Here is an 11,845-nt window from a genome sequence, read left to right as displayed (position 1 = left end):
TTATTTTTATTTTACATATATACCAGGAAGGCCTTACAGGTAAATCCCAATGCGCCTTCCTGGCCAATTACAAATACAAATACAGCATTTTTATTATAAGTCGTTGAATTGCGAGACACTGAAAAAACTCGCAAATTAACGAGACATCTATGAATTGTACATAAACTTTTATTGTACATCAATCAAATTTTTCAAATAGTGGTGACATAGTAGGTAGGAAGGATTTTTAGCCAATTTTTTTTTCCGGGAACCGTTTCAACAATGAAATCAGAGAAAATTGGCAAACTCTGATAGGAAACGATCAACCTGGAGTCACAAATCCAGGTCTGACCAACAGCATACTCTAAAAAATTCATTTTCATTCAGGGATAGAACCCGGCACCTTCTTGACGGTAAGCAGAAGCTTAACGTCCGAGCTATGCTGCTGGCTAAATTAAATTAAAAATAAATAAACAAATAACATTTCTCTGGACGCGAAACTTAAAACCGTTGACAATCCCGATTAATCGGGACGCCTGACAACCCTACTGACGTTGACCTTGATGACCTTGTGTATTGCTATTGAAAACGAACGTTATTTCAGTTGTATGGCATTTATTTATGTACTTCTTTCGTGTGCAATTGTCATGCACGGAACTGTCTACTATATATAAATTCAAATGCATTCAAATCGTACAACAAAACAATCGATTCAATTGTTTATTTATCAAATTTGAAGAAAAAAAAACGAGCACGGGGGCGACCGACGCTTTCGGTCATCCGGTTTGATTTGACGGGGCGCAGGCGCGTGTCGGAAGCGCAGGTGCGGCGCTGCGCCCCTCCCGAGCGGCGCCCCCTCCCCTCCCCTCCCCTCCCCTCCCCTCCCTGCCCCTTCCTCTCCTCCCGCAAGTTCACCCGCAAAAGTTTATGCGACGCCGCGGCCGCCGCACACATCGCCGTCGCCCGTTCAATTCCTCCGATCGATCGCTTTGTTATTGTCGTGCTCAAACACGCATACCTACTTAAAACCTTCGCGTACTCATTACTGCAATTTCCAAATATTCTTTTAACCATGTGTGCATTATCTTGTGTGCCCTCTACCTGATGGATTACTGACCGGACGCTGCACTCGCCACCAGGTAAATGCATTTTCCGCATTTTCTTTCCATTTTTCCACAAACTTTTTTCGACACGCACAAAAACTTTTCAACACAAAAAAACCTCCATTTGACGGTCTTCTATACACTACTACATACATACATACACACTTTTCAATTAAAATATCCAATGCACTTTAAACAATACAAACAACTTACAATATGAATAAACATATCCATAAAATTTAAATACACTTTTTAAAAAGTTTACAATTTGTTTTGAACGCATATTTCAAATTCATTTGTTTAAAAAAAAAAAAAGTTGAAATCAAATTTTTTTTAATCTACATATATATAAAAAATATTTCAATCACATGCAGAAAAGTTTTCTATTCTATCTATATGTAATAATAATATCGATTAATTCAAAATATAACGGCGCAAAATGGAATCTGACTTTTGAAAAAAAACATAAAATCATCTTATATGTATGTAGCGACTCATTGTATTAGTTTCTGTGATGTTTGTGCTATATTTGTATGCATTTTGCGAACATTTCAGCACTGTCAAACTCCGGTATCGATCGTGTAGTGTCTTTCTTTGTGGCCGACGTGTTACGTGTTTGTTTTCAGCGAGCGCGGAAAATGCAATGAAAATATAAGTTTTCCGCGTCCCGAATCTTCTTGAGCAATTATTATCGCGGCGTTGAAAAGCTTCTTTAAATTTTAATCCCATAATCAATGTATTCACATATTGATATAATATACATACATACGTATATATGTATGATAATATTTCACATGTTGATTTCGTAATGGGTGAATGGCACTTTATTTATATCTACATATGTAGGTGTGATTCAATGTGAAAACTCTCGAAATATCGTACACTTTGAACGGGTTTTATTTAAAAATTTGCAACAATTTGAAATTGCGCAGTGTCCCAACTCCAAATGATGCAACTCTTCTGCGGATGGTATTTACGTCTCAATTAGGTTCGCACCTGTAATGCGTGCGGGAAATTAATCCACGACATACTGTTGTTCGGTTTTTATTGTTGTTGTTGAAGCTTTCACGGTTTTTCATCACGGATCGATAATTTTATTATACTTTACACGCTCGTACATGGTGTACCTACATACATATAAATATTCTATAATATAATTACGCTAGTAGTACATATATAGCTATTAAAGTCATGTGAAATTGATGAGCGCCCGGAAAAAAACCGATTATTTCGTAAAGTTTGAGGTGTTTTCACGCTATCTGGAAACAGTGCGTAAATAAATAAAACGTGCATTAATCATTTTTTGGAAATTATTATTTGTCTTTTTTTGACGTGCATAGATTATGTTGCAACTCGGTGAAATTGATTATTGTGACTCAATAACTAAAACCAATGATTTTCTTTTATTCATTCTATCCAATATATGTACATACATATATACTATAATATTTTACAGTCCAAGTGTACATTGCGTTCGTTCATGAAAACACTAGTTTGTCCGTACACGAACCAATTTGGCCAGTTATAATATGTATTGTACGCAAAATAACAAATGGACAAACGAACTAGATTATTCACGCACAAACTATTAGGCATAAGTATTCTCAATCGTTTGTCCCATTCTTTATGTGTGTATGATTACGCTGGGTTGTGATATTTTTAATGTTAGCAGAAACGGGAATTATAACAATGTTATAATGTGGTTTCCATAGGATTTCCATTTTAAATACAAGGCGTTCTGACGTCTCAAAGGTTTTGACAGCAACATTTTCATGCGATACCTAGTGAGTTTATGTCAAGATAGCCTTCCACTGTTAGCACTTAAACTAAAACTAGTCTATTCATGAACGAACCGAAGTAAACACATGCTATACACAGTATACAACATATTATGCTATTTTATTTTATTTTTGATGATTTAAGCAAATTTGGTTTATCGCGCCGTAATGATTGCGACATATTTTAATGTTAAGTTTTTTATTTTAGTTTACATGTAGATAGTAACATATTTTTATTTGTATAAAAATATGTTACTATCTACATGTAAACTAAAATAAAAAAACTCAACATTTCCGAATATCGAAAAAGATCTAAAGCTTTATTTTTGAAATATTTTAAATGTGATTAAACAAAAATTAAATTTTCTCAATTGTTTTTGTCTATTGCATTCCTACGTATAGCTTTTAATATTTTCATATGTAAATTTATATTTTTCTTCAATGGAATTAGAGTTTCAAAATTAATTTAATTATTGTAAAAACAGTTATATGCAAAATTTATACTACCCAGATTTAGTAAATCATTGTGACTTTCCTTTATTCAAATCTCGTCCTAAACAGTGAACTCAACTTTTTGAAAAATTGTTCTGCCTAAAACACTTTATGAAATATTTTAAATCACGAAATCTATACAAACATTATGTATAGGATGTAGAAGGCAACTATTTTTTTTGAATAAAATAAGTTTTTAAAAACTTTACCTAAAAAACTAATTTTCATTATAATTTTTTTTCCAGTCTGTCAGAAAACTATTCATGTGGGTTGATTATATTTAGGGATTCCAATTTAGCGTTAAATTTTTAGCGTTAAATGAAATTTTTTTTCGTGGATCAGATAACTTTATGTGGTTACTTTTCCTATAAACGTCAACCTAGATTGAATCGTAAAAAATAAAAATAAATCTCAGGTGAACAATGGTTTGTAAATGTTTCAACGTAAATTTATAATAATAAATAATTTCATTTTGATTTTTAAGCAATCATATTTATTTATTTAAAGTTTGGACTATTTAAAAAGTTCGATCATAATTGAATCATTCAAATTGTCTGATTACGTTTATTACGATTTGGTCGGTGTATGTTGCCAGTGAATTTATCAATTTATCAAAAATGAACAAATTCCAGACAACCTAATCCACCATACGCCATTTTCATCGGTTTTAAATTTTATATTTGCAATAATATATGCCTGTACATGTTCTTAATTCGTGATAGTTTACGAAGGTAGAAGATAGATAAAATAGAAGACGAAATTTTGACAATTTATCGGTAAACCGGTATACCGGTATGCCGGTATTGTAATCCATAGTTCTATTAGGCAATACAATGTTCAATTATCATTATTGAATCAATTCTGTCGACCGGAAAAGGGTTTCTTTTTCGTCGATCATTACGCTACATTACCGATATTAAACGTTACATTTTTCATTCAGATACATATGTACATACTGATAATACAAGAGATCATTCTGATAATATCCAAAAGGCGTTAACTTATTAAAATACGTCCGGTTATTATAGTGTTTACATACATGCGTTTTTTTATTTATTATTTCTAAGTATAAAACATCAGTTTCAAGTTAAATATATCTGACTTTTCAATGACGTTTCAGTGGCGCGACAATTCAAACGACACACTTTCCATCGTACATACATATATGTATATGTACATACATACATACATATTTGTCATACGAATCTATGAATTATTAACGCTGGCTCTATCGATTGTACGAGCGTCGGAAAACGTTACAAATAATTTGTAAAACGACTATTAATTCTTTCGTGCCGAGAATATTTTATTTTTGACCCAATTAAATAACTGATTAATCGCGTAACACCTATAAATCTCCAGGTGGGATTAGACGTGATTTTCTGGAACCTCTCGTAAATCGCACGTTCTTTCGCCAACTATCTCTCTCTATCTTCTTTGTATAGTGGTATAGTTTGAGAACAAAGGTACCTACTGCCTGCCAATTTGTTATGTAAGGGTGCGACGATTTATAGACAGTGCATACTTCTATTTTTTTTATATACCTAACATTTCTAGTTTCATGTTTTTTCTATGTCCTTTGTTGAATCCATCGTACAATACATTTTTTCTAAAAGTTTAGATGTTGAATAATGATGTCACAAAAATGCGTAAATAGGGTAAATTAACATATTTAATCACATATCATGTTGCCAGCTATATTCTACAGAGTCACGTTCTAAAGAGTAATTAATCAAATGGTGGTGATAATGAGAAGAAACATGTCTTTTATGTACATATTATGACGTGTACTACAAATCCAGTTAAATCGGTAGTAGTATTTTTAATTTATTTTTTATATCCGAAACAATTTTTTTTTTATATATAAGGGAATCGGAACTAAAATTGGAACCGCGAATTCGAACCGAAATTGGAATTGGAAATCAGAAATGAAAAAGTAGTCGGAAAATGGAACTGAAAATGGAATCTAGATCCAGAACTGAAAAGAGTTGAGATCCGGATCTGAAAAAGGAATTGAGATCCGGAACCGAAACATGAATCGGGAACCGGAACTCAAAAAATAAACTGGATCCGGAACTGAGACAGGAAACCGGATCCGGAACTGAAAAAGGGATCCAGAACTTAAATTGAAAAAGGAATCCAGATCTGGAACTGAAACGGGAATCTGGATACAGAACTGAAATAGAAATCGAATTCGAAATCGGTATCGATATCGTCATCATTAAAAATTAGATTTTTTCGATAACAACACGGATTCAACGAACCAAAACTTACATACATACAAAGTCTCTTTCGAAATTATATATTAGAAGTAGATTTAAGTTTAATTTTATGAATCATATTCTTTTCCTTCGTTTATATACCTATACATTGTACATATATTATATGCTAGTACGTACATATGTATGTACATATACATATGTATTTGAGGGAATCCAACTCGCGTAACTTTCAATTGAATAGAATCCATTGTATTGCACCCATTTTCCTTTTTCCTTTCCATTTTCCTCCGGTACTTACATACATCTGGCCAAGAATCGAATTTTTTCCATGTACCATTCGAGCACGTCCTTTGTCAATCAATTAATTTGTCTCACCACATATCCACTCGCTCAGCTATTTCCACCGCTTCGATTAAGGTCACGCATCTCACCCGCACGTCCTTCTTTCGATGTCTTCTCATCACTCTAAACATACATACATACATACTTATTCATTTTTCTTTCAACGTACCCGACACGCATATTTCATTATCCTTAAAACATTCAAATTAGAAAACCTCCTTTTATACACCTATATTTTATGTAGTTTTACTTTTCACCTTTCATATAATATTTAATTGTCTTTTGAAATAATTACGTCCTTCTTTTACGACATAAATCTTATAGTAGAAGTATCAGCGTTGTACATATGTAAGTATGTATACTGCGAAACTATTTTTTTTAAATATAAAATAGTCGAATAAAAATCGTTCTGGAAATTGTACGTATGTAGAGTTAGACCGAATTTAACTCATTGCACAGTTTATTTAAATGAAAAACAACAACGCAATAAATCAAATGGTAAAGTTGACATTCTTTTCTAAAATGGTTTAAAATAACCAACCATCTGATAACAGCAAACTTCCGATTCAGATCCTTTCATCTTTATATCTATGTATAGTGTTGACCAACTATAATTAACTAAAAAATACCGAATATTTATTCGTTTTTAATCGACAATTTTCATTCAAAGACGCTAACTAATATCTTTGCATTTATTATTTATTTTAAAAATGTGGAAATTCGTCGCATTCATTTTTAATGATTTGAGATCCCCTTCTTTGCATGACTTTGCACATAATATATCATCGGTGAACGGCTTTTCACGGGATTATTCCGTATTCGAATATTGCGGATAGATTTTTCTAGACACAGGTTCATTCACACATTTTGGACAAGAAAATATAAGAAATATACACTTTTTTATTATATTTTACATACATATGTTATGCCATGGTTCCATGACAGGTCACTCTAAATCGATTGTGGCTAACTGTGTACGTACATATGTATACATATCCAAAAATATTAATCTATGTAGGTATACAGATATGTAATACAAACCGCAAGCATACGTAGGCTTGGAACAATTGAAAAATTGGAAATGCCTTGAATCAACAGTAAATGTACAAGAACCAACTGTGAATACAAAACATCCCCGTGAGCAGGTCCGATGAGAGGGGGGGGGGGAGAGCCGGGGTAAAGTCCCAAGGCCCGGACTACTCGAGGGGCCGCGTGTAGGAAATCGTACCTGCTATATCACATTTTCTTATTCAATTATTTTAAAAAATAACAAAAAATATAGGTATTTTTTTCTATTTCTGATAGATTTTTCGCATATAAATGTATGTATATGTATAATTTTTTTTTAAGTTTGTCATAGGGCTCGAAATTAATTTTTCCCAGGGCCCGGGGGTTTTCTCGGAGGCCCTGCACGCAAGGCCCAAATATAAGTCCAATTATAAAAATAATGATGAGCGCCGACTACCAGACAAATAGATTAAAATAATCTCTGATAATCACATTCACGCGTGGCAGCAACGATTTCATTAAGAATCCGGATAGCTCTTGGAATAATAGCCATCCGATAGGGACTGTGCGGGCAGCAGGTACAATAATATACATACATACATATATACCTATATATCTATATTCGGAATGATCTACATATGTGCGAATAACCCTATGTGTAATCATTGTCTGGAATAGTCGTGTCCGGAAAAGTCTGCGAGCAATATTCGCAAATATCACCGAACCGTAACAGTACATAACGGAATAACGAATTCTTCCAGAAGACATTCATATTCTTAGACGTATGTATGTATGTATGTACATACATACGTATGTGTCTGTGGATTTTTCTTTCTTTTTTTCGCATTTCACTCGGCACAAAACAATTCTGTATCTAATATAGTTACGCTCGTGAAATAATAATCGCATCACATAAACTTTCGGTTTCGATTACGAAAGACAAGCGCACGGTCGCCTCTGGGGGCTCCGGCCTCGGCGGGCCTCCCGCGGGGCCCCCGAAATGGCAGCCTCATTGTCCTACGAAGACCAAGGGGCCAGGGGGACCGGGGGGAGGGATAGAGGGGGGGGGTTGTAGAGCGAGGGATGAGAGGCGAGGAGAATGCGGGCGGCTCAAACAGCGGAAATCGCATTAGTGCGAACACTTTCGCGCTTTCACTCTCCGCGATTTATTATATAGTTTGGCCGAAACCGAATGCCGTCACGTTCTTTTGTGCCAATTTGGAATCGGCGACCGATCGATGGAAACAAACGCGGTCGGTCATTTGGGCCGGTGATTTTCGTTAATGTTCGCACGGTTCGCGTGTCACGTGTTGTTGCGTGTTCTTGTGGAGGGTGGGTTTGTGTATGGGGGGGGGGGGAGGAAAAAGCGACGAGACAGACTTTGGCGAAGTTAACTCGTTACGAACTGCCAATAATTAGGATGGATTAATCAGCTCGGGTTGTAAGTGTAACGTCGTCTCGACTTTTTCGCATCGTCCGATGTTCCGACACGTCGTCTTCTGTCCGTTGTATTATCGGCTTGCGATGTTGTTTCTCAATGTTATCTTCAAGAAGATGTAATTATTTGTCGTCAGTAATAATACATATGTAGTTCGTTCGTTGTGTTGCAGAATTAATATAATAGTATAATAAATAGTTTGTCACAAGCCAAATTTATTTATACATTTGAAAACAACAAAGTTGGCTACGTGTGTGTCAATAGTACTGTAGCGTGGACGTGCAGAGACGGAGTGAAAGACGCAACAGTAATGGTAGAAGTACATATCCGTCGATCTGCCATCTCCGAATGAATCACGGACCAAAATCACCGTATATTTATACCCATCATTGGTCGATAGATCACGAGACCTTATTGGTTGTCGTATACGGCTCGTTTATTCGATGATTGGTGATGGTAGACCGGCGATCCATGAGCACCAATTATATAATCTCTACGTGACAGTACTATGTATGTATGAATGTAAAATTAACAATTGCCATTGCCATTGTATTACAAATCAATCATGTATTTGATGAATATAAGAAGAATAAAAAACAAAATTCAATGACGCAAAAATGTATGTACATATGTATATTTTAGACGTTAGACACACGTTAGAGCGCCAATGTAGGGAAGCCCCTCACATTTCGGAATTTAAATAAGACAAAATTCCAATAACGGTTGTAGGATTTTGTTATTTTTTTTAATATTTCTTAAATATTAATATAGAATTTATAAGCATGAAATATCAAGAAGACAGAAACAATCGATTGGTCAAAATAAAATAATGAAATATTGATATTAAAATGAAATGTCCCTGGCGAGTATATTGTTTACGTATGCACTCGCCCAGGTCTGTGAGAACTCCAGCGTATCCTTTGTTCGGGCACTTACTGAGTCCCATTAGCCTATTCCGGGGTCTCTATTGTCTCTAACGTCTAACCCACGAATGCAATTAGAAAGTGAATACTCTCTCCCATGTTCCCATGTTACAATAAACATATGTATGTACATATGCACATTGTATGTCACGCCGAGATATTGTGCATTATTACGCACTCCCGGTATATAAATGAATATTTTTCAAATTTTATTTATCCCCACGACTCCCCGGTCTTCATTAGTATGCAAAAGATCGCCCGGATGATCTTTTGCATACTTATTAACGTCTGATAATTTTAATATTTATTTTTTGAAATTCCCTCAATTTTGTACGTATGAATGACTCGTGTGTCACCAGCTAAATTTACATTAATTCTTCTACATATGAGCCGTTATATTTAAAAGTGGAAGTACACTTTTATTAATTTCGAGAAATATTTAACAAACTATTGAATATATGTTTTGCATTTCACAATATTTAAAAATACTGGTGGCCTGCAATTTGTTTATTCTGCTTTTCCAAGATTCTGGACATAACCAATTAAAATAAGTGATAGCAACTTGTGAACTAAGTCAAACAGAATTAGTGTTTTTGGAACTGAAAATTGGACTTCCGCCACTTTAAAATATAACGGCTCATATTTATGTATGTATGAAATTATCAAAATATCAAGAAATATTTAAACAATTAATTATAATTTTACAAATTAGTCAAAAATATCAAGCTTAACTCACAACATTCCGTGAATATTATTCTGGATTCGCTGCCCTGTAATTATCGTCTACTAACTTTTACCGGCCGGAATATACCGGAAAATTACAATATTACTCTCTCGACCTATTTTTAAATATAATATATGCATATATTTATGCATGTATATTAAATAAATTGCGGTGGGTCTCGCTTTACGACGGTCGAGCCTCAGACAGGTCGGCGTCTGCGGTGTCCCCGTTTCCGGTCGGACAAGCGTGGAAATTACACAACACTCGGTGGCGGAAAAACATCGACGCTTTTCCATCTTTCCTCCTCGCAAACACGCACGCGTTTAAATATAATGGAAAAAATTATACACAAGTGTACGGTGTCGTACATGTACATATGTACATACATACGAGTATAGTGCGTCCGGGCGAGCCCCGTTCTCTTGGCAATTGCTCTCGAAGTCGTTGCCAAAGTCTGCCACACGAGCGGTCGACGCTATGCGTATCTCTTCGAAGATTAACATTACGCATGTCGTACAATACAAAGTAAATATGTATTTTGTGTAATGTTAATTGTCTCCTTAGGTTGTTTATAATGCGGGTGGCCACACAGAAGTGTGGCCATTTAATGTGTCAAATCGAGCTGAAATGTGTTCACACGTTTCTAGATCATTCAAAAAGCTAATCTGTCCACTTTGGTAGGTTGTGTTGATATGTTTATATGCGGTTGATATTCGTTATTATAAAAGTGTATTGTGTGAGATGGAAATATATCGGTTTTAGCTGTCGCCGTTTTGATTGTTGTTTATGTTACAAATGTGTATATGTTACAGTGAAACTGTTATTGTCAGTGAAATTATAATTTCTCTGATTCAAGCAGTGGGTACGGATATAACATTAGAATTACAAATTCGAATTAAAACGTACTACCAACTAGGGATCCCAATCGATTATTCGAATATTTATCTGATTTTCAGCCATTCGTTATTCGAATATTTCATCTATGTATTTGAATATTATTCATGTATTTATAAAAAAAATACACTAAATCAACATGAAAAGAGTGTTGACGATGAAGCTGACGATTATGTAGAAAATGAAATATGTAATGGGGATAATTGTGATAAAAACGATCATTATGAGGAAGATGAAACCATTTCTTCACATATCTACATGTGAAAAAATGTTTTTTTATTCATTAAATACAGAAATGTTTGAAGAAAATCACTTTTCGATCGATAATAATCTCTACATAGTTTTAGAAAACATTAGAAAAATAATACGAATATTGAAAGTCACTGGCGAAATATTTTTACAAAAAATTATAATGAAAAAAAAATTGAAATAAATATTGTATGTAAAAACGAAGTGGAATTCAACTTCAACTATGATAAGACGATTTTTTTAAGTGTACGAAAGTGTAAACATAGCACTGAAAGAATATAATTTCAATACTCTGTTTCCAAGAATGAAATTGATGTTTTGAAAAATTTAATTGATGTTCTTACTCCCATTGAAACCGCAATCAAAGTATTAAGCAAAAAAAATAGTGCATCTTTAATAACCGTAGAAGGAGTTTATAAATTTTTATTTAAGAAGCTAGAAGAAATAGAGTCTCAAACAAGCAAAAAGTTTTCACAAATTTTAGAAAAGAGAATGAATGAAAGACGGTTATAACTAAAGAGCGGATACAGAGCGCGCCGTTCATTGTTCAATTGTTGTTAAAGGTTCGCCAAACTTTTTTTTTTTGGACTCTTTGTAAATAGAGCTAAACCACCCCGATTCCTGGAAAAAGCACGGTCTCTATCCGCGCTCTAGTAATAATAACAATACTAATTTACCTAAATACAGGAATTA

At 34.3% G+C, this 11,845-nt stretch overlaps 1 protein-coding gene across 3 annotated transcripts in view; it reads left to right on the top strand.

Annotated features, from left to right (window-relative positions):
• The first annotated feature begins 892 nt into the window (after nucleotides 1-892).
• pHCl-1 (pH-sensitive chloride channel 1) overlaps nucleotides 893-11,845 on the top strand; it is a 225,796-nt gene continuing 214,843 nt past the window's right edge. For all 3 annotated transcript variants that reach the window (XM_077441840.1, XM_077441838.1, XM_077441839.1), the window contains exon 1: nucleotides 893-1,118. The gene's annotated coding sequence lies outside the window, so the exon portion shown is untranslated. The remainder of the gene's footprint in view (nucleotides 1,119-11,845) is intronic.

This window comes from Arctopsyche grandis, chromosome 11, assembly GCF_051622035.1.
Source record: "Arctopsyche grandis isolate Sample6627 chromosome 11, ASM5162203v2, whole genome shotgun sequence".
In the NCBI taxonomy this organism is placed as follows: Eukaryota; Metazoa; Arthropoda; class Insecta; order Trichoptera; family Hydropsychidae; genus Arctopsyche; species Arctopsyche grandis.
This window is presented reverse-complemented; position numbering and strand designations above follow the sequence as displayed.